This window comes from Grampus griseus (assembly GCF_964374135.1).
Source record: "Grampus griseus genome assembly, chromosome: 9".
Classification (NCBI taxonomy): Eukaryota; Metazoa; Chordata; class Mammalia; order Artiodactyla; family Delphinidae; genus Grampus; species Grampus griseus.
The window spans coordinates 34,665,856-34,672,063 of record NC_139003.1 but is presented as its reverse complement, the minus strand read 5'-3'; positions in this window follow the sequence as shown (position 1 = coordinate 34,672,063).

Here is a 6,208-nt window from a genome sequence, read left to right as displayed (position 1 = left end):
TCTGTCCCCCAAATACCTTGGATGATATTAAGGGAGCCCAGAGAATAATAAATTCATAAGCACATTAAAATTCAGGTTGAAGTAGGGGAGTGGGATGGAAATAGCTGACAAAAAATGAGTATCTAGGAAGGTTTATAATGATGGATAAATCAGAATGGAGAGAACCATAGTGATATGGGGCAGAGGAAGCAAAAGCAATTTTTCACAACAGTTTGCCAAAGTTGGCAGATAAGGAGAACAGGACTGGGAGAAGGGACAGAAACCATTACGATGGAATGAAGCCCTAAGTACAGAATGTCTACAATAGCCTGTATTGCCCACACTCATCTCTAAGCCTGCTTCTACCATAGCGCTGTTGGTCTCCAGCTCGTGATCAGAAAGATACCCTCCAGTATAATAATCTACCACCCGTTTCTATCACACGACTTTTAGAAAAAACATTTTCTCAGTCCAGCTCACAGATATACTGTTTATTTTTCTGAATTACATATTGGTAGGCTATATTGATGTGTCAACTATGATATAAAACACAAAATAGAAATTCTTAAGAAGGATGAGAAAAATTTCCAACTAGAAATTCTAATACAGGCCTCTTTCAATTAATGTTACAATCCATTTCTGAAAAATGAGGCATTCCATGTGAAAATATTAATCATGAGCATATTCTCCTTTAACTGAGAATAATTATAATGTGTCAACTCAAAACTCCCAGCCAATTTCCTAAAATGTAACTAAAACATAGTAAACTAACTACATATAAGTAAAACTCTTAAAATGTAGAAGGCTGAAAACAGCACTTTCTAATATCTGAAAGATATAGTTACTAACAAATTGCTGCTTTTAGTACAGTAACATGTACTCTGAACCTCACCACAGATTCAGATCCTCTTGGACACTTGAAAGTTTTTTAAAAACATCTATGTATGATTCTAAGATCTTACCAATTGTATTCAAACGTATCTCAAGACGTTTCTATCATTTGGTTTAAAATGTATTGACTTTGGGGGATTTAAATATTTTTTTCTATAAAATATTGGCCAAGAAAAGGTCATATTGAGAGAGATGAATGTTCCGTGAAGATTGAGTGTTAAGAGGTATTTTGCTGGAAAATACAGATCAGTGAGACTTTCTGCAGGGAGACTATGCCTCTATTTTCTTTCATTACTTCAACAGAGCAACTTGTGTTTGCGGAGGTGAAGCCAAGCCCTTTGGAGGCTACCACTTCCTAAAGACATGAGGTGGTCTACCAGGGAGGCTAGTGTAGGAGTTGCCATCTTAGGTCAGGGCCTTCCTCATTAGTACCGGTTGGCTTCGAAGGCATCCACACACCTTCAGGTGAAGTCTGCCCAGCCTCACACCTTGCCTGTAGACCCAGAACTGGCTGTTATTTCTCTCTTTCAGAGAACAGCATGAGTCACATATAGAAACCCATTGAGAATGGCATAGACTGGACATTCATTCCATCAATCAGGTGCATGAAGGCAAAACCATGCGTTAGCAATCACTTGAGGACAGCGTGCAGCATAAAAGAAAGACAGAGTTGAATAAGCCAAAATAACAGACACTAGAAAATGAATAACATAAGGAAGAAAATATAGTGTGTTTAAAAAAAATAATTATTATTATGTCTTAGAGATTGAAGAAAATATAGTATCCATATAACAAGAACAGTCTGCTAAGAAAAAGGATCAATCAGAATAAGAGAGTTGATGAAACTTTAAAACACAAATTGCAAAAACAGCAAAAAGGTTAAAAGAAAAAGTTGATTGAATCATACAGAATAGAAGGCAAGAGAGGAAGAGACAGAAAGAGATATAAAATGTGAAAGAAAATCAAGGGCATAGACGGTAATCCAAGAAATAATAGATAAAATATTTGTTTATGTGTAATTACTTGTATATTAAAATACTGAGAGAATAGTTTAGAACTTTTTTTTTGTAGTACACAGGGCTCTCACTGCTGTGGCCTCTCCCGTTGCGGAGCACAGGCTCCGGACATGCAGGCAGCGGCCACGGCTCACAGGCCCAGCTGCTCTGCAGCATGTGGGACCTTCCCGAACCGGGGCACAAACCCGTGTCCCCTGCATTGGCAGGTGGACTCTCAACCACTGCGCCACCAGGGAAGCCCTAGAGCTGTTTTTTGTTTGTTCCTTTAAACAGGGAAGGGAAGACGCCTTTCCTTGATTTGAATTGTAAATCTTCCAGGACAGGAGCCTAAGAATCTCTGTAATTCATATTAAGATGGTAAAGGAGAAATCAGGAAGAAAACAAACAGCTTTCTACTTTTTCCATTGTTTCTGTGCCTGCTGTTAACCCTCAAGTTAGTGAGGAATATTCTGACTAGTATCTAGAGCAAGGTATTCCCTTCTGTAGTCGGAGGAAGAAACAGAGCTGTTAGGACAAACTCAGCAACCTGTGCGGGGATTTCATTTGCTATAAAGAAACCAGGATTTATTGGTGTGGGTCAAAGTCAAAGGCATTTCATGATAGATATATTTAATCAGAAATGTGCTCACTAATGTTCCAAGTCCCCATTTAACTCTCTGCTTGGTCACCTTACCATCTCAGTCTCTAACCACTATTATCCAGGAAGGATGATGTAGCTATCTGTATGGGGGGGGAAATCTCTCTGGCATTTGACAAGACAGTGTAGGGTCTGAAGGGACAAGACAGTGTAGGATCTGAAGGGAGTGTTCTACAAAATACCACGAGCCATGTAGTTCACAGCTCAAGGAGCAGGGTGTGATGGAAAAAGTGCAGGCCAGAAAGCTGGACGGAGCTGGAGGAGTCTGCTCTCCTTCAGAGCAGTTCCAGGCAGGCTATGCTGGTCCTGGGTCTCCTCCCGGAAGGAGGAGTACCCCTGCGGAGGCCAGGTTAATTTGGGGACAGGCCTGGAAGTCTAAGTGGGCCTGAGACCACCCAAAGTTGTTTATGGTCATTGTAAATCATGGGAAGGTCCAATTTAATCTCAGACCTCCCTACCCTTCCAATAGGAGCACAAGTGACGGAGCCTCAGGATAAGACAGAAACAGACAATGTACGTTTGTGGCTAAATATATGGCATTTGTTAAATATTAGATTTCAGAAGTTGTGCCACCTGAGAGGTCTGGGTTCTCAAGTTCTCACGATCTCCCAGGAAGTGAAATGTCAATGTGTGATAAGACTTACTTTGTCACATTTATCTTTTGATACATTTGAATAACAGTTGTTAAGAAAGCATTTTATTTTATTACCTATGGATTAATTATTCGTATTTATGCTCTAGTCTTACATATATTAATGCAGATTATAATGAATTAATAAGAGTATCACTTCTTCATACAAACAGTATCCTAAGTTATGCTGTCTAGGTTTAGTGGCATTTTAGGATTTGCCTTATAACAATGAGTTTTTACCACCCTAAACATATCTGACTGGTTAATACAATGGGAATGTTTAACATTTTAAAGGAGCAATATAGCATTTGGAAATATCTTTAGTTTTAAAGCAACAGGTCTTACAAAAACATTAGTGTAACTCCATAGTCCAGTTACCCTATAATGGGTAAATATGATGCTATATAGAAAATAGAAGCAATATTAGAATACTTCCTGAGTACGTAAAAATGAAAAACTTGCAAGAATGATATGAGCTAGATTAAATTGAGAAAAAAATTATTCCAAACACTATTTAATTAAAACAAATTTATAGCAGATAAGCTTTACCATTACTTTCAGGAATTTTCAAAAACACAACAAAACAACATTGTTGCTTGGTGCTTTCTATTACCTTCATATGTATTAATTTGTTAATTACACTTTACATAAATCAGTGGAAAACAGCTTAATATGTTTAAGCATGGTAGAATTTCTAAGCCTACGAAGAATCACTCCCTAGTTTTACTTAATTTCTGTGTGGTCCAAAGAGTAATGTGACCAACAAGCTAATACAGAGAATATATTCTTTATTTAACCATACAGTGCCCACATAGAAAGAAGTTTTCAGCTATATATCCCCTGAGTGTGGGCATAACAAAGAATCGGGTCTGAGAAAAGATATCTAAAGTAGATATTTTTCTCATATCTGAATTAAGATATGCCAGTCATACCCATACTTTCTTATTAATTATCACATGCATTTTCTTATTGCAAGATAATTTTAGATCACCTAAAAACAATACATTTATATTGCATCTGCATGAGAAAATGATTTCACCTGAGGTGAAAGTCCAAACTCATTCTAAGGTCTGAGGCTATTGTAGTGACTTGAATAGTGTCCTCTCAAAAGTCATGCACACCCAGAACTTCAGAATGTGACCTTATTTGGAAATAGGGTCTCTACAGATATAATCAGGTAAGTTAGATGGAGTTATACTGATTTAGGGTAGACTCTAATGCAATGACTGGTGCTTTTATTATTGAATAATAAATGAAGATAGAGTGTAAAATCTTTTCTACAAAAATCAAAGCTTCCCAAGAACAGATAGAAAGTCTTATTCATTTTTGATCTGTGGTGGTTTTTTTTTTTTTTTTTATTTTTTTTTTATTTTTTTAACATCTTTATTGGAGTATAATTGCTTTACAATGGTATGTTAGTTTCAGCTTCACAACAAAATGAATCAGTTATATATATACATATATTCCCATATCTCTTCCCGCTTGCATCTCCCTCCCTCCCACCCTCCCTATCCCACCCCTCCAGGCGGTCACAAAGCACCGAGCTGATCTCCCTGTGCTATGCGGCTACTTCCCACTAGCTATCTACCTTACGTTTGGTAGTGTATATATGTCCATGCCTCTTTATCGCTTTGTCACCGTTTACCCTTCCCCCTCCCCATAGCCTCATGTCCATTCTCTAGTAAGTCTGTGTCTTTATTCCTGTTTCACCCCTAGGTTTCTCATGTCATCTTTTTTTTTTTAAATTCCATATATATGTGTTAGCATACGGTATTTGTCTCTCTCTTTCTGACTTACTTCACTCTGTATGACAGACTCTAGGTCTATCCACCTCATTACAAATAGCTCAATTTCGTCTCTTTTTATGGCTGAGTAATATTCCATTGTATATATGTGCCACATCTTCTTTATCCATTCATCCGATGATGGACACTTAGGTTGTTTCCATCTCTGGGCTATTGTAAATAGAGCTGCAGTGAACATTTTGGTACATGACTCTTTTTGAATTATGGTTTCCTCAGGGTATATGCCCAGTAGTGGGATTGCTGGGTCATATGGTAGTTCTATTTGTAGCTTTTTAAGGAACCTCCATACTGTTCTCCACAGTGGCTGTATCAATTTACATTCCCACCAACAGTGTAAGAGGGTTCCCTTTTCTCCACACCCTCTCCAGCATTTATTGTTTCTAGATTTTTTGATGATGGCCATTCTGACTGGTGTGAGATGATATCTCATTGTAGTTTTGATTTGCATTTCTCTAATGATTAGTGATGTTGAGCATTCTTTCATGTGTTTGTTGGCACTCTGTATATCTTCTTTGGAGAAATGTCTATTTAGGTCTTCTGCCCATTTTTGGATTGGGTTGTTTGTTTTTTTGTTATTAAGCTGCATGAGCTGCTTATAAATTTTGGAGATTAATCCTTTGTCAGTTGCTTCATTTGCAAATATTTTCTCCCATTCTGAGGGTTGTCTTTTGGTCTTCTTTATGGTTTCCTTTGCAGCGCAAAAGCTTTTAAGTTTCATTAGGTCCCATTTGTTTACTTTTGTTTTAATTTCCATTTCTCTAGGAGGTGGGTCAAAAAGGACCTTGCTGTGATTTATGTCATAGAGTGTTCTGCCTATGTTTTCCTCTAAGAGTTTGATAGTTTCTGGCCTTACATTTAGGTCTTTAATCCATTTTGAGCTTATTTTTGTGTATGGTGTTAGGGAGTGATCTAATCTCATACTTTTACATGTACCTGTCCAGTTTTCCCAGCACCACTTATTGAAGAGGCTGTCCTTTCTCCACTGTACATTCCTGCCACCTTTATCAAAGATAAGGTGACCATATGTGCATGGGTTTATCTCTGGGCTTTCTATCCTGTTCCATTGATCTATCTTTCTGTTTTTGTGCCAGTACCATACCGTCTTGATAACTGTAGCTTTGTAGTATAGTCTGAAGTCAGGGAGCCTGATTCCTCCAGTTCCTTCTTTCGTTCTCAAGATTGCTTTGGCTATTCGGGGTCTTTTGTGTTTCCATACAAATTGCAAAATTTTTTGTTCTAGTTCTGTGAA